This window comes from Anas platyrhynchos, chromosome 20 (assembly GCF_047663525.1).
Source record: "Anas platyrhynchos isolate ZD024472 breed Pekin duck chromosome 20, IASCAAS_PekinDuck_T2T, whole genome shotgun sequence".
NCBI lineage: Eukaryota > Metazoa > Chordata > Aves > Anseriformes > Anatidae > Anas > Anas platyrhynchos.
Genome location: NC_092606.1, coordinates 6,259,834 through 6,282,169, shown reverse-complemented (window position 1 = coordinate 6,282,169; position 22,336 = coordinate 6,259,834). Strand labels below are relative to the sequence as shown.

The 22,336-nt window shown below is 53.9% G+C and overlaps 1 long non-coding RNA gene across 2 annotated transcripts; it reads left to right on the top strand.

Annotated features, from left to right (window-relative positions):
* The first annotated feature begins 3,759 nt into the window (after nt 1–3,759).
* LOC110354268 (uncharacterized) lies at nt 3,760–15,553 on the top strand. 2 transcript variants are annotated; one of them, XR_011804262.1, is made up of 4 exons: nt 3,760–3,780; nt 4,106–4,326; nt 12,423–12,545; nt 14,402–15,553. It is a non-coding gene; the product is annotated as an uncharacterized lncRNA (long non-coding RNA). The 2 variants fall into 2 exon arrangements; XR_011804261.1 differs by lacking the exon at nt 3,760–3,780 and adding an exon at nt 3,782–3,918.
* Nucleotides 15,554–22,336: the final 6,783 nt, after the last annotated feature.

Below are 22,336 nucleotides of genomic sequence, written 5' to 3'. Positions count from 1 at the left end.
CAAGTTTTGCAATAAAACGTTTGGACTCGGTGGGATTTTTTTTTCCAATAAGGGCTTTTCGTTCAGCAAAACCTGGTGAATTTCTGAAAAATTTGAGTATGTAAAAATTTGAAATAAGCCTGCATCCAGCAATGCTCCTGATGGTGGGGAAAGGGTGCAGGGGAAAGGAGCAGTGGCCAGGCCCTGGGGTGGAGAAACTGCCCCGCTAAAGATGCTACTGGGCAAAAAATGTCAGCCCCTGTGTTCTGCTGCTAATGAAACCATCCCTCTCAAAGCAGAAAGGATTTCATTTCGTTGGCAGGTCTCCGAGCACTGTGTGTTAGCCTTCACATGAACTGTGTCAATGTTCTCAGCCCTTCGCATGGTTGTTAAGCTTTGCTTTCGGTAGCAGCACCAAAATTCCCCTCCGTTTGGCAGCAGCGTGTTTTGGAGAGGACAGGCGCCGATAACAATGTGTGCTGCTCACACGTGTGGGGTGGAGAATCCCCAGGTGAGGGAGGACAGAGACCACAGTTGAGGCATTGAGCAGAACCCTGAAAACTGAAAGCAGCGTTTTGAGGGTGTATTTGTGCCATGGGATAACCCACAGACCGCTGAGGGGCTGGGTTGGCTGCCAGCTCACCCTGCAGACTTTTCCTTCCACAGAAACCATTCCAACACTTGATTCCTTTCTCCTCTGTTTTTATTTATTGCTGTGCTGGGTTCTGTGGTGTTGTGTGTTTGTTCATTTTTTTTTGGTTTTGCAATTACTCGTTTATAACATGCATTTAATACGCTGCTTAACTAATGAAAGAAGGCCATGTGTTATGCTTTAACATAAATTAAATGGTTAAGGAAATCCTCCCTGCTTTCCTCCTGCCTAGTGGAGATTTTGAGGGGTGTTCTGTCCCCACCAGGGGCTCCCCACCCGGCCAGCCGTAGGCGATGGGACCAGCACCACTGCAGAGCCGGTGCCACCGAGCAGCTACGGGGTGACCACCATGAGGGGTGCGATGCCCTGTGCCTTGTGGTGGTCCACGGATGGTGTTTGGGGGATGTCAGAGGAGAGTGCCCCCCCAGTTGGGGTGGTTAGGGACACTTTTTATTGAGTCTGAGGTCTCCTCTTACAGAATGTGGCCAGTTTTGCTTCACAAGGCACCTTTTTCAATGTAAAAGTGCAAGTGGAAGAGCTCACGGCTTCATCCCAACCTAGCGCATCAAGGCAGCTGCAAAATCACCCATGGCTTGGGCTGAGAAATGAATGCCAAGGGGTGAGTTGGGGCAAAATCTGAGCTCACCCAAGGGCAATTGCAAAACCAGGCTCAGCCCCTGCAGGGGCCAAAAGCCGGAGGGGGGAGGGAGAAGCAGCAGCACCCCCGGCACATGCTGGAGGTGTCCAAGCCGCCAGAGGGACGGACAGCTGCTCGATGCCTTCTCCACGGGCTCGTCGCGCAATAAAACCCTGAAGTGATTGTAGATCATAGCAACATTATGCAAACTGCCATTCGCGTGATCATTATGCAAATCGAGATGGATAACCAGCTTTAACCAGACTCAAGTTGCTTTCGAGTGCCTCTTTCTCAGCTGGCTCGTTCATGCACTTCAATCACTTAAAGGAAAAAAAGTAATAATAATACCGAAACTGCTAACTTTCTCCTTCCTCTCTTGGTTAAGCGCTTCACTGGGGCAGAGAGGGAGAGGAGGCAGCCCGGGCAGGCACTGCAGTACCCAGGTGGCCTGATGGGGTCACTGGTGGCTTTCACATCCATGTGATGCCATACATACATACAGGAGCATCCCTTCCTGGCTGTGCTGGGAGGAATTTGTGGATCTCCATGGGCACAGGTGGCTGGAGTGCTCCAAAGGCACCTACCAGGGGTGGAAAAAAGCCAACGGAGAAGGGGTGCCCAGAGCTCAAAGTCCCTTGCTCAAAACTGGAGGAGCCCAACATATGCTTTGCTCCATCCTTTGTTGGAGACCTTGGAAAGCCTCTGGGCTTTCTGAAAATATGTTGTAAGGTTGTGAGGACAGCTGCATAGGAAACGATGGGATGTTCAGGTGGTAGCTAAGCTGCTCCCATTGCCTGTCAGGGGCCATGAGCCCCCCTTTCTCCTCCTGGAAAAGGTATTTCGCAAGGGCGCTCCTACGGTATGAGCCTGGATCCGCTGCCAGCACTGGCTATCTTTTTCTTGCTTGCCCATCTCATATCTACGCCAGGGATGTTGTCTGGATGTGTGGCTGCTTTCCAGCTCTCCCGGCTCTGTAACGAGAGAGGTGAGCAGCATTAGCCATCAGATGATTCTCCTTTTGCTCTCTGCAAGGAAGCCCTCCATCGTGGCCCTTGCAGACCAGGTCTCGTGTGCCCCACCAGCACCGGGGTTGTGCTGGGCTGGCCCAGGAGCGTGGGTGGCTTCCTGGGGACCCCAGATATCCGCAGCGATGTGGCCGTGCAAAACCTCTGCTCCTCGCCCTCTCCAGCCCCTGTGAGTTCCTAGCCGAGCCACATCACTCAATGTCCCCAGGCAAAATAGATTGGGAAGAGCATAGGGTGACCTAGATAAAGCCGTGGCAGTCTCCTGCTCTGGAGGACATGGAGATGCCATGCACAAACCTCGTCAGTGCCAGCAGCCTGCCTGACCCACCCCGGGGGGCTCAGCACCTCCCAGCACGGTGACGGGGCCCCCTGCACCTGCTGGCCCTGCTGCAGGGACATGGGGGGAGAAGGGGCTGTCAGGTCCCCCGAGAGCAGGGCTGGGGCTGTACACAGAGGGAATTGGGGGAATTGGCTTTAGGAGGACCGAGGCAGTGCAGGGATTGCAGTACTTAATGTCTTGCCACGAGGAGAGGTGCTGTTGGGTTACAAATGGGGGCTCAGAGCCCTCCTCGGGCAGCAGAACTGCAGGGGATGGTGGCAGGGCAAGACCTTGGTGATGCTGACCTGCAGGAGCCCAAGGATCCGGGGATTTGGGGTGTGAAAAGCTGGGGAACGGGTGAGAACCTACTTAAACGCCGTCAGGTTTTGCTGGCACACGGGGTAAATTGCTGAACCATCTGTCTGCGAGCTTGAGGGAGATGATTCAGGAGTTGGGGGTAGAAAGAGGGGCGACTTCGGGAACACTTTGTCTCGGAGAACAAATCAGCCCCCGGTGGAACTGAACTAATGGGATGATTTCACAGCACGGAGCTGTGCCCACTGAGGCTGGACCCGCTGACAAACCCCATCCCCGCAGACAGAGGCACGTTAATTGCTGGCTGGGGGAAAAAAATAATGAAAAGGAGAGGCCTGGCTGCCTGAAGTGGGAGCTGCAGTTGGCTTACAGTCTGTGAGGATGTGCCCAAGGTGACAGGATGAGGCCCTGACCGATGGGTTACGCTGCGGGTGCCGTGGGGCCGGGCTTCTCCAAATCCTCGGGAGAGCGCAGGGAGGAGCAGGGAGGAGAGAGAAAGGAAATAAATGTGTTAGCAAGTGCTAGAGAAGGGATGTGTTACCTAAAAATATAGGTAGCAGTTGGAAGAAATCAAAGAAACTAATGGACTATGAATGACCAGAAGGGTCAAAGACAATAAGAAAGCACTTAAACACACCGTGGGATTTATTCCTGTGTCAAAAAATGTCTTTGTTGTTGGAGACAGATGGTGAAATTGTAAATAGCAGAGCAGGAAAGGTAGAAAATCTCCACAGCTATTCCAAATGCAGGAGAAACGAGGCGGGAGGATGGATTTACCACAGCTGAGCTGTGGCTGGTGTATAAAGCTCGATGATTGCAAGGTGGGAGGATGGTGGCCCTGGGGAAGGCTGTGGTGTGCTGAGCCCTGTACTATTGGGATATTTTGGGAGGACATTGGGTCACCCCAGGGTGAAATCATGGGGAAATTCGTTATCGGTGCAGGAGCAGGGTGCTGGGAATCCCTTCACAAATCGGCATGGTGAAGGGAAAGGTGCAGCAGAAGTGGGGGCTTTATGGCAGGTCTTAGGCCAGCAGGCAGCTCTGTGGCCAGGATGGGGGACATCTGGGTGAATTAGGGTGGATTAGGACTGTGTGAATTAGGACGAATTAGGACTATGTGAATTAGGGCTTCTTCAAGACCTTCAGCTCAACTTTATATGGCCTCTCGTTTCCTTCAGGTGCCTCGTGGAGCATTCAGCGTGCCCTTTGCCGTGCAGGCTTTCAGAATGCAGTCACAGAGGGATCGATAGATGTTTCTGCTTTCAGCAGGGTCTCCCATGGATCCTCCTCCTGGTTCAATGCCACTTAATCCCTTGATGAGATGTCGTCGCTGTGGTGGCTATTGGCTCGTTACCCGGCCTGGTGGTAGGCCCGCGGCCTTGTCCCAGCCAACGCAGAGGTGAGGCCTGAGGGGTGCAAACAAGGACAGAGAGGGTGGGCGGCCTCCCCTCCACACCTGGAGGGTCTTGGGGTCTGCCTGCCTTTGGGAGAGGGGGGGTCCCCCAAAGGGACAGCCCCAACACCTGGCTTTGGGGATTGTATTCCTATGGGAGGCGACCAAGAGTTGAATCCAGCTGCGCCCCTTCCTTCAGAGGCCAGGGCTGGCCCCCTGCCACCCCCTCATCGCAGCCCTGCTGCAGTTTGCTTCTTTTTTAATATTTTTTTTCATAAAAGGATAACGAAAATAACTAAATAACACTCCAAGCCTGCTGCTCCCACACTGGAATTGCAACTGGCCATGAATAATTTATCTTCAAATAATTAATTATTCAGCTCATTTCTTCATTAGCTGAAGAACCTGAACTCAATTAGGTGCTTACCTCCACACACACACACAAAAAAAAGAAAAAAAAAAAAACTTTTTTTGAAGCAAATAAATAAAATATGAGCAGCTCTTCCCCAGAAAAACACCAGTGACCCTTTGCATCGGGCTCCCTGAAGACCTTTCCAAGCGCTGTGTTCCTGTAGTGGTTGAATTGGATCGTGGCCCCTCTGCGCTTAGAGATGGTCCCCAAAAGATGGTTTAAGCCACCTGGGATATGATGGGATGGGATGGGGTGGCCAGACCTTTGGAAGAAGCAGTGGGGCAGCTGGCATAATGTCCCATCCCACCCGGCCTTCAGAGGGTAGCTTTTGGGGAGGAGCCACTGTGAGGTGGCAACTGTTGTAGTTTCCTCTCTTTTGGGTTGTTTTTCCTTGGAAGAAGCATTTTCCCATCTTGGAGTTCTGCGGGGAGAGAACCAGTGATCGACTCCACAGTGATGGTTTTGCAAAAGCTGTTTTATTATGCATTTGGATTTTTTTAAAGAGGAAAAAGATCCAAAATCGATACTGAATGTTTTCAACAGGGGAAACCTTCCCTTCTGAAACATTTGCATGACTTTTCTGCCTGAGCATGGAACACTGAAATGGGTGAATTTCCATGAAGAGCGGTGTTGTGCTGGCTGTCCATCACTGCCCAGGCTCTGTTTGAGCCAGTGGAGCAGCCCGAAGGGACCACAGCTGCTTTGCTCTACGCGTCTCCGGCACCGGTGTCTGCTCGCTGGGATGAGTTCATCAGTAACGTTGCGCCTGGAGAGCAGTGTCGTGCCGTGACGCATCACGGCGCTGGCCAGCGTGCGCTCAGGTTGAGTCATTTGGGGAAAAAATGATGGTAATAATCAGCTGTTCACAGGTCATGGTTTCCTCGGTGTCTGAGCAGTTCATCTGTCTGCTGCGGGCTGGCTCTTCTGGATGGATTACAGATGAGCAGAGGTTCTCTGCTCCTCTCTGGTGCTCCGCATTTATGTGGCCATCTCAATCCCATCTATTTATACTTTCATTTCAAGGGGCAATAACCTCTCTGCTGAACAATAGCATACCGAAAGTTCCTGCTAGTATTTTATAACTCCCAGCACCTTCAGCTGCGTCGTCTTTGGCCTCGTTCTTTCTCTTCTCCATTCAACGTCAGCCCAGGCTCCGGGGTCAATCCTTTTTTCCCCTTGTTCCGGCGTCTCTCAGCCGGGGGAGCCTGTCCTGGGGTTGTGCAATTCATCCTGATTGCTTTCTCTGAATAAGTCCCTCTGTAATTCACTGCAGTTAGAGCGTGCTGTTTGCCTGTTCTGCCTCAGTCCTTCCTCCAATTGCTTCAGAAGCCTCTGCCCCAGGAGTTTCTGCACCAAACCCATGGTCTGCTCTCACCTGGCACTGTGTGAGGTTGGTTGTGCCATGCTTGGTGAGGAAAAATCATGAGATTTGTCTGGGATGCTCTCTGGGAAGGGACAGTCCCTGCTTGCGCATCTGTGGGAGCATCCAGGGCGATGCTGGCCATCCTGCAAGGGCAGGCAGAGCTGCAGGGTGATGACAGGGGGAAAGGTGGAGGTGGGACAAGCTGCCCACCACTGATTCCTCCTCTTCCCACCGAGTTTGGAAGCGCTCGAAGGCCTTTGACGATAGCAACCAACTCGCTGCTTGTTCGGGTGATTTCTTTAGGCGTGCCCTGCCTCCAAAATCAGGAGGAAGCCTCTTATTTTCCTCTGCTGTGGGATGTTTATAGACTCCCTGCTGCCATCAGGATTTTAGTCCACTCCAGGGTTTCAGAAACTTGCTGACACAGGGCTTTGGCTGTGCTGGCATGTTTATTGCCATATCAAACCCTCCCGTGCCTGATCTCACCAGCGTTTATCCGTGCTTTTCGTCCCCACTGCGTGTGATGACAGCGTCTCATTTTCTTTCCGTATTCTGTTCTGAGATGTTTTTGCTTGAGCCCACTTTGTCAGCTCTGCATTTCTTTGAGTTTCTGCTGACCCTAGTAAGAGTTATGCATGCTTTATCACATCCCTTTTTATTTATCTGCATTCTTTTGCTTTGTACCGGAGCCAGAAGGGCCTCGGAGTTGACGTTGCTGAGTTCCCCAGCTGCATGCACTGTACACCCTGTGCCTTTGTGCATGTTCATGCAAAATTACTTTCTGTCCTACTTGGGGCAACATCCCCGGCTGTCATCGAGCTCCGCGTGATGCGATCCGCGCCCGTTCAAAGCCTCTGCTAGGGGCTGCAGGTGGCTTTCCGTGTGTGCGCCTCTATCTGCTAGCCATATCTTTGTTTTTATCACCCACACTGGCAGGCTGTAATGACTGCTTTTATCTCTCCTCTTGGCAATCTCAGATGGTCTGGTTCCTCAGACTGCTTTTTGCAAATGCTAACTTCTACCTTTAGCGGTTCTCCTTTTTGCGGTTCATCTGGTCGAGATTAGACCGGGTGCTGAAAGATGTGCATCTTGCAGGGACTTTCATTACCAGCTTGATGGAGTTTCTCACTGCTCGCTTAATCCAGAGCCTTGTGACTCCTCTCCGAAAACTTTCCTGTGCCGGGTGGACACATGGGCTGGAGGCAGGAGGGCTGTACGTTTAGGGTCGGGGGGGAGGTGTCAGAGAACAGTCTCTGTGGTTTTCTTGTAATTTCTCAGTCCGCACAGCCAAAGGTATGTGGGGAACAAAAACCAAGGTCTCTGCAAGTGTGAAATTGTGGGTGCTAGGTTGCGCTGGGTCACACAAGCAGCACTCCTGCTCATGCACCCACTGCATCCAGTTCCAAGCAGCTTTTTTAGGTCCAAGTCCATGGAGGTTCCCCTCTCCTCACGCTCTGTGCTCAGCACGGGATTTGGGGTTGCTCCATGGCTCCCCACCACCAGGACTGGCAGTGCACGTGGAGTGCTGGGGTTGATGAAACACGCTTTTGCTCAGTGAGGATTTCCAAGCATGCCGTGTCTCTCTCTGGCCATTCAGGATGCAGGCAGAGCCTGGAGCATCAGCAGAGTCATTTTAGGGGGGTGCTGAAGTTATGACCTGGCTGTGCATCGATACAAACCCCTCCTCACAGGAGCTGCTCCCAGGACCACGAAGGGATGCTCCCCAGTGCTTGGGGCATCCCTGTGGAGATGCCACCACAGCTGCCCCTTACACCACCCTTTCCTGAGGGCCAGGATGCCCTCCCACCCTCCCCACCGCATCCCCATCCCAGGGGCGCATCGCTGCGAGCACCGAGCCCCCTGCAAGGATGCTGTACCTGGGGTCAGCGGCGTGGTCCAGCCGGGGGGGTTGTTGCCAAGCAACCCGTCTCCCCCCGCCGGGTTTCCATGGTGATGGCGATGCTGCCGAGGCAGGCTGGGAGCCAGGCAGATGCTGAATTTCACAAAGCTGCACCCCTGCCCCGAAGCTCGGCGCGAGCCTGCAGGCACGGGGCTGCAAGCGACACAGGAGCTCCTGCAGCCAAAAGTGGGGCAGGAGCTGGGTGCTCCGTGGGGAGGCAGCGGGTGGGCGCACGTGGGTACGTGAGGGGACCTTGGCAGCCCGTCAGACCCCTGGGAGCAGGGCTGAAGAAAGCCAGCTCGAAAGCTCGGAGCTTCACTGAGTGTTATTGGTGCCTTTGGATGTGGAGCAGGGGTAAGCGAAGGCAAAAGGACAAGCCCACAGGGCAGAGCCATGCCCGAATTCTGCAGAGCACGGATCCCGCAGGCTCTCCCTGTCTCCTGACACCAGCCCACCTCTCATTCATAATTCCTGGGGTCCCCTTGCTCACAACAGGCGCTGGTCTCTGCCAGGAAACCTTCCTAGGATGAGCCCACACGGGGGAGGGACCCCCCGGACTCATTCTCCAGCCTGCACCCTGCTTCTGCTGCTCCCTGGCAGCCTCCACTGCTGGCTAGCACGGGGCATGGAGCAGCATCCAAAGCTGCTCAGCGTTACTGGGTGCTTAGGACAGCTTTGGCTGCTCCACAGACAGCTTTTTCAGGCCGTGAAATCCATTCTGGTGCAGGGCCCCGTGGGAGTCTGCTTGGAGCAGGCAAAAGGAAATTGGAGATCCCAGACAGGCGGCGAGGATGGGAGCAGGAGGAAAGGAGGAGCTGGTGCTCTGAGCTAGGGGCGCCCGGCTCTGAGAACAGTCCCTGCTCTTTCTGGTCGAGGAAAAGCTGGGTTCACCCTCCTGATCCCATTAGGAACAGTAGGGGCTGGAGGGATGAGTGTGAACAGCAGGTTCTCTGCTGGACCTGGGCTGGGAGCCCAGCTCACCCTTTTATGCTCCTTCCCTGTCCCACCCACGGCACCTCCCAGCCGCCTTCCTGGGCTGGCTCTGCAGGTAAGTCTGGGATCGTGGTGCCAAAGCTGGGCCTTGGGAGCAGCAGGACATTTCCTCCAACCCTTCTTCACAGCCAGCTCCTGCCCGTTTGTCCCTGTGCCAACATTGTCTCCTGGCTTCAACAGCTTTTCTCCCTTCTGCGTATTTAGACCCTGATGTATTTATAGCTGGCAGTGATATTCCCTCCTGGCTTCTGCTTTGCCAGCACAGGCTCCCTCCTCTCCTGCAGGCAGATGCCTGGATCCCAGGTTGTCTGCTCCGTATAGCAGCATTAATCCTCACCCTACATGTGGGATGTGCTTCTCCCCTCTGCGGCTGAGGCTGCATTAGTCTCATTCACAGCCATATGGTGCCGTTGTCTCGTAATCCTCCTTTCATCAATCCAGCCCTCTTTCTGAGGGACTGGCAAAAATGCAGAGAGGAATATTTTAAACCCAAGTGCCTGGCCTTGCACCTCGCGCCGTGATGCCACGATTTCAGTCCACTTCTCGGGTACTCAAGTCCGGCGGTGCAATATTGCAATATTCCTGTTCCACATCCGATCTCACCTGGGGGACGAGGGCTGTGTTAAAAGCGCTCAGCGGGCTCGGCCGCGCTGTATGCCTCAGGCAGATTAAGGGAATCTCATTTTATCAAATAAAAGGAGGCTTTTTGTGTGGAGGCAGGCGGTGGTCCTCTGGTGCCGCTGTGGTCATGGGCTGGTTCCCACCTGCAGATTTCTGAAAGCATCTTCGAGATGTGTCTGACATGGAGGTGCTGCAGCTTCTCATCTCCCTGCCTTGCCCTTTCTGCCTCTCTGCCTTTTTCTGCCATAGCCCGTGCCACGTTTCTTCTGTGTGCTCCTGTAGCCTCCAGCTCCAGGTCCCTCGGCTCTGTCGGGGTGGCTGCGAGCAGTTGATCCTGCAGACAGAGGGGCTGTGGTAATCCACTTAGTGTGCCGTGATCTCCCCTCGTTAAACCCTTGTGCAGTTATTTGCTTACTTTCAATTAGCCCTGCCGCCTGAATCTGCCGTGAAACCTCATCCTCTACGAGATCAGATTAATGGGCTTGTATCTCCTATTTAAATACAGCCCCCACATGTGCTGTACTCCAAACCAATAATACTTTGTCTTGATGTAGTAAAAATAATTGCGAGCAGAGATGCTCTCCCTCGTGCCTGTCCTTCCCCTCCCCAGGGAACTGCTGGCTCCTGCCTCCTGCTTCCCCATTCCACGTCCTCGAACGTCTCTTACCTCCACATGCAACCTCACCCCAGCTGAAAACTGAGGTCAAGCAGTGCTGGGCTGTGCCCTGAGTTATGCTTTCATTTTTTTCCTGTATTCTCTTCAAATAACAACCCTTGTTCTTTCTGTCTTGAAGCCAGAAAGGTGCTGGGGCTCTGTAACTAGCTGTTGGTTTCATTCCCTTCTCGTAAGTTAGTTCTCCCTCTGCCTGCTTTGGTGCAATTTCCACCTTGTTGGAAACTCTGTGACCTCCACAGCCTTAATTTTGGGACTTCCACCTTGCAACCAGGGCAGGGGCTCTGCTTCTCCCTAACACCTTCCTTCAAGTGACTGCTCAGCCCGTTGCCTTGCAGGCTCCTCTCCACAAGCCTTTATTTTCAGTTTTATTTCCTCCCGCTCAGGATTTCTTGCAGCTCTAACACCTTTTGGCGTGATGCCGTTCCAGATGTCCTGCATATCCGTGTCTGTGCTGATTTCCCTGACCAATTCCTTTGTCTCTCCACGTGCACTTTGCTCAAAATGATGATCCTGGCGTGGCAGCCTTATTGTCATTTGGTCATTCACTTAGCCACGAGTTGATTTAGGTCAAAATATTCACTTTGGGGCAGATTTCTGCAATCAGACCTCCCATAATATCTCCATTTCTTACCGAAACTAAGCCTAATCATTGTCTCACTGGTTCAGTGCTCGATCCAACAGAGCTGCCCAGGCTCCAGCACAGGAGGACGAGGTTTGGGCTTTGCAGATGCAGGCACTTTGCTGATGCTCAGGACACTCAATTATTTCCCAACACAACCTTTCCTCCCCCAAGGAAGCGCTGATATAATGAAGCACGTATCTCAGGGAGCTCCTCCAGCAGCCTCCTGCTCTCACCAGGGTTGGTTGGCTGGATCAATTTGACCTCCCGGGTCAGCGTGACATGTGCTAGAAACGGCCAAAAGAGCAAAATCGAGCCGGGAAGGTTTTCAGGAGGGCTAGAAAGGAAATCTTCTTGTGCTCAGCTTTTTGGTTTCTCGTGAGATAAAGCTGAATTTTCAGCCACTCAGGGCAAAATGTAATTTTCTGGTTGGATTTACTTGCAGTCCACCTGCCTGCTCTTTCCCCCCGTGCTGCTTGTTGAGATGCCCACATCCCTGCTGCCATCCCAGGCCCTCAGAGAGCCCCACCTGAGCCTTACTGCATCCCACCACGGGTCTGGGCATGGCTGGGACCAGCCACCAAACCCTCCAGGAGCCCCTGCAGCCCTGCACGTTGTAGGATGCGGTCTGCTGGGGAGGCTGGGTGGGAAGGAGGGGTGATGAAATCCTGGCAAATAGGAGCTGACTGCCCAATAATTGTGGACAACAAGGCTTTTCAGCAGGGCCATAAATCAATGACAGATGGAGACACAGTGGGTGGTGGTTATCGATTGATTTTTCCCCCATGTTTGCTGCCCTGCAGAGAGGAAAGGCTCCGGAGGCAGCGCTGCAGGGGCGGTTGTGCTCAGCTCTCGCCCTCCTTCCCTCCCCGCTCCTTTCTATGGTGCGTGGGGGAGATGCTCACGGGTGGTGTCCACCCATGGAGCCTCCTGCCTGTGCTGCCGTGCCCAAACCCAGCTGGGCATTGCCCCTGGACGTGGGGAGGGATCAGGGCTGGAAGCAGCTCTGGCCAAAGTCACATCTCGGTACCTCCAGCAAAACATCTCTGCCCTGCCAGCCTCCCTCTCTGCCAGCCAAAGTGCCAAAAGTGCCAGGAAAGAGGAATTTTTCTCCCTGCGTAACCAATTCTAAAGACTTTCTTTCCCCCTTCCATGTCTCTCAGGTGGCTCAGCTCTCTGAGGAAGGTCCCTGTGCGATGTCCATGTGGTTTTTGGGGCACTGAGAGGCTCCCACGTGGTGACCCTGGGTACTTCTGAGTACTCAGTGACAGAGAGGGTGTCGCTACCCTCCAGCTCATGAAAGCAGCGTTATCCACCTGGGGGAAAGGGGACATCATTGCAGTAATAGCTTTCTTTCCAGGATGAAAAGCTCTGCCATTACAGCTGGGCTGGGCTCTATTTTTTTCCCCTTCCCTTTTGTTCAGGGCCGCACAGAGCACTTTGGAATTCATAAACTGGTAATTTATTGAACAAGTCTTTGGAGAAGGGAAGTAATGAAAACTGCCATATAAATTACAGGAGCACTCGGGATCCCGGCGCTGGTGGCTCCGATGGAGCCGGCGGCTGCAGCGAGCGCCTTGCCGAGGAGCAGCCAGCCACGAAGCCGTGCCAGGTGGGACCGGGCCAGCCAAAATAAACCAGGTACTGCAGTCCTGAGCATCCTCAGAGCTGAGCTCACGTCTTGCAGAAATGCTTTTCGCCTGTGCTGTAGGGAACGGGGGATTTTCTGGAGCTGCAGCCTCAGGAAGGGGCTCCGTGGGCACATTTTTGGAGCCGGTCTGCTTTCTGTCTCCTCTGTGTCCTTCGCCATGCAGCGCTGGAGCGTGCTGGCCGGGTTGCTCTCAGACAAAGGAGGAATTACAGAGCCTTAATGCGTGTAGGCATCAGCAGCTGCAGTGAGATAAGAGATGCTTATGAATAAATATAAACCTCCCCGAAACTCTGGGTGCAAAACCCCATCCCGAGGCCGTTTTGCAGAGCTCTGGACCACAGGTGCTGGCAGCAGGTGATGTGTCCTCCGCCAGGCACCAGCACTGGGCTCTGATCGAGCTGCTGCTGGCTTTGTCCATCCAGTGAGACCCAGGAGCGAGACCCGTGCCCGGCAGCAGGTCCATGAGCTCCTAGGTTGGGAGCAGTTCTCAAGGCTTCGTAGATACGGCTGTCCCCGAGAGCAGTTGAAGTTTGTCCACCCTGTTCCATAGCTAATGGGAACTCCAGTCTAGATCCCCCAGCCCCATGTTCTCCACGGCCATGGGTGCACATCTCTAGTGTGGGTTCACTCCGTGTCAGACCATGAGTACGTGGTCACTGTGGCTGTCCTCCTGCCGTGCAAAGGCAAAAATGCATTTTCTGGATCATGTGAATGAAAGTGACATCAGGAGACCTCATAGACAGGGGTTTTCCGTGGGGCTGCTGGGGCACTGAGCCCACCGTGCATCCTCTGCGCGTCGTAGACTCATGGAAGGGTTCGGGTGGAAGGGACCTCACTGATCATCAATTTCCAGCCCCCTGCTGTGGACAGGGCTGTTCTCAGCCCCAGGAAGGGGAGGGTTTGCCAAGGGCTCCCACGTGAGGTGTCCTGGGGGCAAGGTGTGGGGCTGAGCCCAGACACCCGCAAGGAAGCGTGTGCTGCCCCTGCCTCGAGTCCACGTGGCTGTGGTTGAGAACAGTGAATCCTGGGGAAGCAAAGAGACGTGGGGCTGGTACCTGAGCAGCATAAATAAATGAATTAATGAATGGATTAAATGTAAATTGTGGCAGCTTTAAAATGAAAGTCATAGTTTCCAAAAGTGCTTTTAACCGGTACTTATTTCTGCTGCAATATAACTGCCAGCAAGAGCTTAATTCATTATCACCAGAACAAAATGAAGACCCTGTAAATCTGAAGTCCAATTTAATTTCCCCAGAAAGAGCTTTTCTTCTTCTTTCCCCTTCCCTTTCCTACCTCCCTCCTTGCTCCCTGCCCAAGGAAGGGGAATTGCCACAGCTCGGAGCTGTTCCGTGCCTCCTGTGAGCAGGGCTTGATCGGCTTCCCCACCGGCAGGGGCCTTTGGTGGCACTTGAGGATAAATCATCCTGGTTTTGGGACCGCTGCTGGAAGGTGGAGGCTTGTTGGGGGATACCGGGGGGAGGCAGGGACCAGGAGGGGATGGAGGAGGCCATGGGCTGAGCTCCTGCGGTGGGGCTGGGCTTGCTGCTGAACCCATCCCTCCGTGGGGAGGTCCCATCTACAGACAGAATCCCATCCCTGAATGCTCCGTAAATAACAGCACAGCCAGGCTGTGTGTGTGCACTGCTCCCAGAGCTGTAGCAGACCACAAATAGCTCATTTCTGCCCTAAAACGTGAGGCAGAGAGGGAGCAAATGGGAAAAGGGGGGGGGGTTGATACGGTGGGAAGAGCTCAGGGAGGCCTCTGGTCTCCATGGAGGCTTTGTTTATACTCTTCTCATTTTCCCGTCTCCTTTTTTGTTCTTTTTTCTGTGTTTTTTTTTTTAAGGGAGTATTTTTAGCAGGTCGGAACGAGCAGCACGCCGGCTCGCTGGATGCAGGGCACGCGGGAGCAGATGGCGTACGAGCTTCTCCCGCTGCGGTCCCCGCACAAACACCTCCGTCCTGAGCCACCTCGAGGTGACTGCAGTCACTGCTCCCCTTCCTCCTCCTCCTCCTCGCTGGTGTCCTCGGCTTTGGGGACCTCTTGGAGAGAGGGACACGGCGTGAGGACGATGATGCTGTATTTATTCATCAGCACTTGGTCTCGGACGCGTCCCCAAAGATGCTGGCAATTAGGAGCATCACTTCCATTAGTCCCCTTGGCGGGCAAGTGCTGGCAGCTTTCTCCTCAGTTCTGCACCCAAAAAAAACCCTCATTCGCTCCCCAAAGCCCCAAGGGAAAAGGGAACCCCTCGGGGTGGCCGAATGGGCCGGCCACCTCTGCTCTGCTCCTCTCCGTGCTCATTAAGCCATCCCCACTGTGTTTAATTATACGTATTGCGCTCGCTTCTCCTCCGCCGCGCGACTCGCCGGGTGCTCCTGGAGTTGATTTGAAACACGAAATTACTGGTGCGGCTTTCGTACGGCGAGAGGCACTGCTGTGACCTGCGGGTAATTACCGAGAAGATGCGCGGCCAGCGGCCCCACAGTAATTAGCTGCAGAGCAAGGAGGGGTCTCAGCAGCTCTGTGCCCTCTGCGTGTTTTTGCTGCTGGGTTTGTGCGTGGAGCCCGGGTGCAAGCACGGTGCAGGAGGGCAGGGAGCCGTGGAGCTGCTGATCTCCATGAGGAATCGCAGAGAGAAGGAGCAAAAGCATGAATGAAATGGGGAAGTGCACCCCGTGATGGCATTTGCTGGGGTCTTCCAGGCTTTCCATCTCAGACGTTGATGTCTCCGGGGTTTTGGCAGCTCCCCTGGGGACAAAGGTCCTGCCTGGAGCTGCTGGGAGGGGAGCTCAAGTGACAGCAGTGGGATGGCCAAAATGTTCGCAGCTATTCCTCCCCATGCATCCAACATCCAATGTAATATTTAAACTGAATTAATTTGTCTAATTCCAGCTTTTATGCGGCAGTAAAACATCCGTTTATCAGATAGCATAAAGGTTGAGACCGCATCCATCAAAAATTAAGGAAAAAGGCTAGACCTTGAAATGAAATGTTGCCCCCCCCCCCCCCCCCCAAAACCCTCACCTTTGGGTTTGGGGTCCTTTGTGGGAAGCTGGGGGCAGCAGAGTTGCTCCAGCAGCTGCAGTTTCTCCTGGTAGAAACTTCTCCTACCCGTAAGCCTGAATCCATCCCCATCCAGGAGCAGGAGGGGACAGGGCTGCTCCCCACAGCTGGGAATTTGGGGGTGATTTGAGCCTGGTTTTGTCCCACCCCAGAGGATTGCCGCAGCCTGGGGGTAGAGGATGCTCAGGAAAAATTCTTCCTGTGCCACACTCCGTGGGTGTGAGAGGAGCTGGAGGGGATGGCAGTGGGCAGAGAGAGCATCCCGCATCCCTGCTGCCTTTGGGACATGTTCCTGCTTCCCTTCACCGCCTCTGGCCACAGCCCAGCAGCTGCAGCATCCACATTGTGATTTATTCGTGCGTTTGTCCTATCGGTCCCAATCTGACCTGGCAGCACTGACGTGATTTAGGTGAGCAAGGGGCCAGGGCTGTGCCGTGCTGCCAGCTCCTGCTGGGACGTTTCCACAGGGTCCTGGCTGGCTCCGCACGCACGTGGCCAAGGGGAACGGAGAGGGAGCGGTGGTGGCTGCAGCCAGGAGGGCTGTGCCAGCCATCCCGGGGCCGGACCCAGGCCAATGAATGCTTCCAAGATGGGCTTAATGGTTTGTTTGAGATTTGGGGCTGTGAAGTACAATTGAAAGCAAAGTGTTTGACTATTGTTATAATTGTTAACAGGCTCCTTTCGGAGCCCCGCGCAAAGAAATGGATAGACTTCAGCCATCAATAATATCGCTGGAGGAGAAAATTGAAGGGATATCTGCCCAATTAAATAACCTACAGGGCTGGAATTGAGAATCAATGTGGCATGAACGATGAGGCACGGACTACAGACGCCGAACGCTAAATCCACCAGAGCCTCTGCTTTAACGAAGAGGAATATTGCGGCGTGAGAATCCCCAGCTGCGAGGGGCAGGAGGATGGGGAGCAGCTCAGCACCGCCGTGCAGGTACAGGCAGGGATGAAACCAAGGTGTGAGATCTTCAGAGACCTCTTGCATGCACCGTGGGGGCAGATGGACCTGCAGATGGACACGAGCTGGTGGTGCGGGGACTTGGGGACCTGTGGCATCCACCTCCCTGGGGACATCAGCTTGGGGACAGTCAGCGGGGACTGCTGCGAGGTGGGATGTTGCTTTCTGGATTTATTCCTCTGTCCCGTTTAGGTCAAGCCATAGGAGGCCCTGGATGACCCAAGGGGGTGGAGGTGGGCTTTGTTGGGTGCTGTGAGCCCATCATCTGGGCCCCTTTTGGACAGGGATTAAGGGTGAAGGATGCCTGTGGTGTGTGGCTCCTTCCTCTCCCTCCTCCCCTCCCCGCCGGGATGAGCTCGCAGCAGCTCCTCCTGTGGGACGTCACCAAACACGGGCTCTGCCCCTTTAATTTTTTTTTTAAAAGGAGAAATTAATTTCGTCTTTGCCTAAGCACCTGTCACTTTAAATTAATGTCTCTGATAGTGAAAATGACGAAGGAGCCAGGTCATTAGGCAAATTTTAATTAGAGGCTCAGATGGCCTTTACTAATAAGATGCTACGTTTCGTTCCCAGCGCTCTCCCTTGCTGTCCACGGGGCCTTTGGCCAGCCCGCCCGGACCCAGAGTTCAGCTTTTGGTGCTCTGCTCACCTCAGCACCCTCGTGCTGCCCCGAGGAGCCCCCAGCACCTCCAGCTCCCCGTCCTCGGGTGCTGCAGAAGCTCCTCGCATCGGGTGCAGGACCCCAGGGCCATAGACTGGAGCCGGGCTGGGGTCTCTGCCCTGGGTTGGGGACAGCCCTTAGTGGGGGCTTCAATAAGGGGGGAGGAGACCCCAATCTCCTGGGAACACCGAGGGATTTATTTATCATCCCCGTGAGCCACGTGCTGCCCCTGGAGCTTTTGCCAGCACCGGGGAGAGGTTTCTAAGGACGGCGCGTTGGGGAAGATGATTTATGGAGGCTTTTCTTCGCACAGAGCAAAGCTGCTCCCCCGTCTGCACTCCTTCCCCCATCCAATTTCATTTCGTAAAAGGCCAAGAAATTACCTAACTCACAAACTGCCAGCCCCCGACACGTTTCTCCTGGCTGAATAGAGGCTGCCTGGACCTAGGGAGAGCATCCCTGGGCTGGCAGTCGGCACAGCGGAGGCTTGGAAAACTCGGTAGGCTCCTGGGAAAGCGGGTCTGAAAATACACCCCGAGAGCTCGCCCCGGGGAGGAAAACAGGAGGAGAGAAGCAGGCTGTGCTGTGCCTTTCCTGGCTGGTGACGGGCTCACAGCTCCCCTCCGTGCGAGCCAGGCTCGGTGCCCCGCAGGTACACATGTTTCTGCGCCGGGTAATTTCACAAGTGAGCTCCATCCATTAAGCTGCTGGCTCCGCTCACTCCACCCGGTGCAAAAGAGCTGACAAATGGTGCTCTGACCTACTTGTTGTGTTGGTGCCTTGTGTTTCTCCCCCCTCCCTCCCTCCCTCCCCAGCAGTGCCATGCAGCTGGAGCCAGGCAGGGATGCAGGAGGGCAGGGGAATGCGGTGATGAGATTCCTCAAAATGGAAACTTCCCACGAGAAAGCTTTGCTTTCAGTCACGTTTTTTTTTCTTGTAAAGGGAAGGGGAAAATAATGTCACAGAGCCCTTTGGTAAAGTGGGACCCTCCCTGTTTCCACACCTTTGGAGGGGAAAGCTTCTTTTTATTCACCTCCAACTGATTTTCACGCTGATGTTTGTTTTCCCACCTCATCAGACAGCTCCAAACATCAGTTTCACCACCAGAAGGAAGCGTTCGGACCGTTCCCTGCCTTCCCTTCCCTTCCTTCCTTGCAGCTGCTTGGAAATCTCACCCCATGGAAGCACCAAACCACGTCACTGCTGGTACCGAGCCCAGGAAATCCACCGCCAGTGACAAGTAAAAAGGGGAAAGAAGATTTATAAAGAAGATTATTCAAAAGAAGGAGCGGTCCTTTTTTTTTTTCTTTTTTTTTTTTCCCCCTTGCTCCTCGTCTTGTGCAAATTACCCTATTATTCTGCTCCCTTAGGATGCCTGATTGTCCTTATTTCTTCTTTTGAGCTAAAGTCATCCATGCATTAAATTAGTTCTCTGCCTAGAAATAGCTTGATTACTTTCTCCAAGCCGCAGCTAATGCAAGGATCCCAGCCACTCGCAGGACTGAAAACGGGGCAAAAGAGGCAGGAGAGGTGGAGGGGGGTGAGAGGGAGGAGAAAATCCGATGGTCCCAAAGGGGAGGCAGTGAGGAGCACCCCAGGGCCACAAGGTAATGCCAGCAGGGGGCACGAAACATGCTGCCCACCACCCCAGGCTCCTCTTAGGGTCACCAAACACCTTGGGTTGGAAGGGACCTTAAGGGACATCTATTTCCAAGCGCAGAGACCTCTGCTCCTGACAAAACACGCTCTCTGTCCCCGTTACCCACTGACATTTTCCTTTCTTGCCATGGAGTTTTTCCAAGCTGCTGCGAGGAGCTGCGAACCTCAGGTAACGGCCCTAGAAAATGCCCTGCGCTCTTTGTGCTTCTTCCTTTGTGTTTTCCTGGCGTGGGACTGAACTTTTTGCTAGGTTTTGAAGGTTATTTTTGTGTTTTTCCCCTAATCCCTCTGACTGCTGGGCAAGTGTCTGCTCTGAGCTGCTTGCAGGAGCCTCCAGAGCTGTTTCCTGGCCATCAGCTGCTAATTTTGGGGCCAATTCCCCTCTTTTCCACTGTGCCTCACCGCGTCCTGCGCATCTGCAGACGTGAGGCTTCCTCCTTTTATTCTCCCAAATCCCCAGTGCTCCTTCACTGCTTTTACTGAAAGCAAATTGGGAAGCATCACCACAGCTGCAGTGAAGGCATTTGGCTGTTTTCCTCCCCCAAAACCTGCCCCGTGCCCCCCAGTGCTCCTCCAGGCAGCCCTGGGAGCAGCCCAGTCCTCCCAGTGTCTCGGGAGAGGCTGGAGGTGGGTGGCCGGGATCCCGGCACACAACTCCCGTGTGCAGGAATGATTTGCCATTTCCCAGAGCCCAGGCTGCCTGCCCAGCCCGGCCAGCATCCAAGCAATCAGTCCCCGTTCGGCAGTGGCCTCCCCCCTCGCTGCTCTCACAAACGATGACAAATGGAGCACCGCGTCGGCTCGGACGGAGCAACGAGCATCGGCAGGAGGGATAATTGCCTTTTGGGACGTGATATGCCCCGAGCCTCCTTCCCGGTGCCGGGAAGCAGGGGGAGGATCCCTGCTGCAGCACGGGATGCCGAGGGGCTGATCCTGCTGGAAATGCATCAAGTGATGCTCTGGTCCCCGAGGCGGGGATGTCTCTGGAAGAGGGTTCCCAAACCAGCAGCGGGGACATTGGAGCATCGCTAGGGTCTGGTATTCACTTTGGTATCACTTCGTCTTCCAGGGCAGCAGTGGGATGAGCTTCTGCAAAGCTTGTCAGTTCGGAGGGATCAGGAGAGCCTGAAGTCTTCTCTGAGGTCTCCTTGGAGGATGAGCCATGTCTGGAGCAGGTTGTGCACCACCCAGCCTGACTCCTCAGCATGAATTCGCTCTCAGAGTGCGTCCCTCTTGGAGTTAAATTTACCCCCAGCTCACTGTGACCACAGCACAGCAGAGCTGCCCGCCTGGACGAGGATGACCCCTCTGACATGGGTTGTGCTGGAACAGAAAATAGCCCCGAGCTCGTGCCAGCCCCTTCCCCACCTGATGGAAGGCAGAAAAAACTGCTTCGGGAAAGCCCTGCCCGTGCCAAGAGGGTGAACGCTGTGTGCGTCGCCGCAGCTTTCCTCTTTTCTTCATTTAATTAAAAAGAAAATGTCTCCCTCCAAAGTCATTAATTACTAATGACACAATTAGAACCAGTAAAGAGGGAGAGGAAGAATAGGATGAAAAAGGAAAAGGAAAAAAAAACACCAACCACCCAAACCAGAAAACCCTCTGGCAATTCAAGCCATTTGAAGCTGAGGAGAAATTACGGAAATAATTGCTTGATTTAAACTTTATTCTCACTCCTGCTGGGCCCAGGCAGGATGGGTGTGTGATGGAAACCGTCCTTCCAGCGTCCCTCTCTTCCATCAGAGGCAGGAGATAAGTGTCCCCAGCTCATTTAATCTCATTTCCCTGCTTGCAGGTGGGCCCCAGGGCAGGACCTCACTTTGGGGTCCTTCCCTGCAGCCTGCCAAGCCCCACACCTCCCTGGTACAAGAACCTGAGCCCAGCACCGTGGTCCCCATGGGCACATTCTCCATGTCTACGTTGGGTGGGTGCCTCCATCCCATCCCCATGGACAAGATGTCACTGTCCCCTGTCCTGCCCCAGCTGTCCCACGCTGGATAGAGCAGAGCACTTGGGGACAAGCAGGGACAACTCCTGGTGTCCCCATTCAGAGCTTCCCAGCTTTGAAAGGAGGGCTTGTGGTGCTTGAGGACTCTCTGAAAATAACTAGATGAAGGGTGAGGCCAGCAAGCCACAGGGGCCACCACATCCCTTCACATCAGGAGGCTGCAGAGGTTTGCTCCAGGTTGCAGCAGCCTTAGGGCAAAGCCAAGCCCTTCCGAGATGCCCCCCAAATGCCAAACCTTCAAAATTTGGTCGGTGTTTTTCATGGAGTCCAAAGGCCAACAGGGTTCTGCAGGGACATGCTCTCGACCCCACTTCTCACTGACTTTCTTCTTCTGGATCTATAAGGGATGTGCAAAATAAAAGCAGGGAAAGGCAAAAAAAAAAAAAAAAAGGAAGAAAACCCAAATTCTTATTGACTGCTGGGTCCCTCCCGAGGCCATGGCGAGCGGGGATGGGGAAGGAGGAAAGCTCCTAATACATCGTTTTGTCTTCAAGCAATTATGTGAAAATGAGTTAATCACAGGGTCACAGAAGCCATAACCATTAATTAATCCCCAGCATGAGCCGAAAAGATGAATTTCCTGCAGTAAACAAACGTGAGTAACGGCGTGGCAAGGAATCAAGCTGCCGCCGCCGGATTATCGCAGCCCGCACCAGTGGCTCTGCGGCGCTCCTGCCCCACACAGCTCCTGTGTCCCTGCCACGTCCCTGCCTCTGGGAGCTTTTGGGGATGGTTCTGCATCTCCTGCAAGCGGGGCAGTCCTGAAAATAAAGGCACTTGGTCACTGCTGCGAGTGGTAAAAGTGGCAGGTTTCTCTGAGCAGGGTGGGCATCGCTGAGGGTGGGCAACCAGCCGGGTGTCCCCAACCCACCTGGGTTAGGCTTGGTTGTAAGTCTGGGAGACTCTCCACCGAATCTCAAATATTCAGTGAATACCCGTTCTCACATTATTGCCAATTAAATAACTGGCTGCTGTTGTGCTGTGATCCTTTACGGACAGATCCCATTAAACACCAAACGCATTCAGACCCAGCAAGTCTCCTGAAGGCCAGCGCAGGACAAAAGCAACTGTGCTGTAAGTCCGGGTGCCTCCTTGAAAACAAGCCACGTTACTGCCTTTCTTCTTCTTCTTCTTTTTTTTTGTGTGCTTCTTATTTCTCCCCATTAAGCCGTTCGTTGCTGTCCCTGTTGAAAAGGGCAGGAAGCCTTCTGACAGCATCTTGCAGCCGTTCCTCCAATACTCCGACTGCAGCAGTTCAATAAAATTTATCATCTGCTCCTGGCTGCGCACGTTGGATGCACGCACACGATTAAATTCGCTCAAACCCGGCCTCTATTTATTTAGCTAAATGGAATAGGAATAATGCGAAAACCAAACCGAAATCATCCCAATTCCTCCTGGGCTGTCAGAGGTTGGT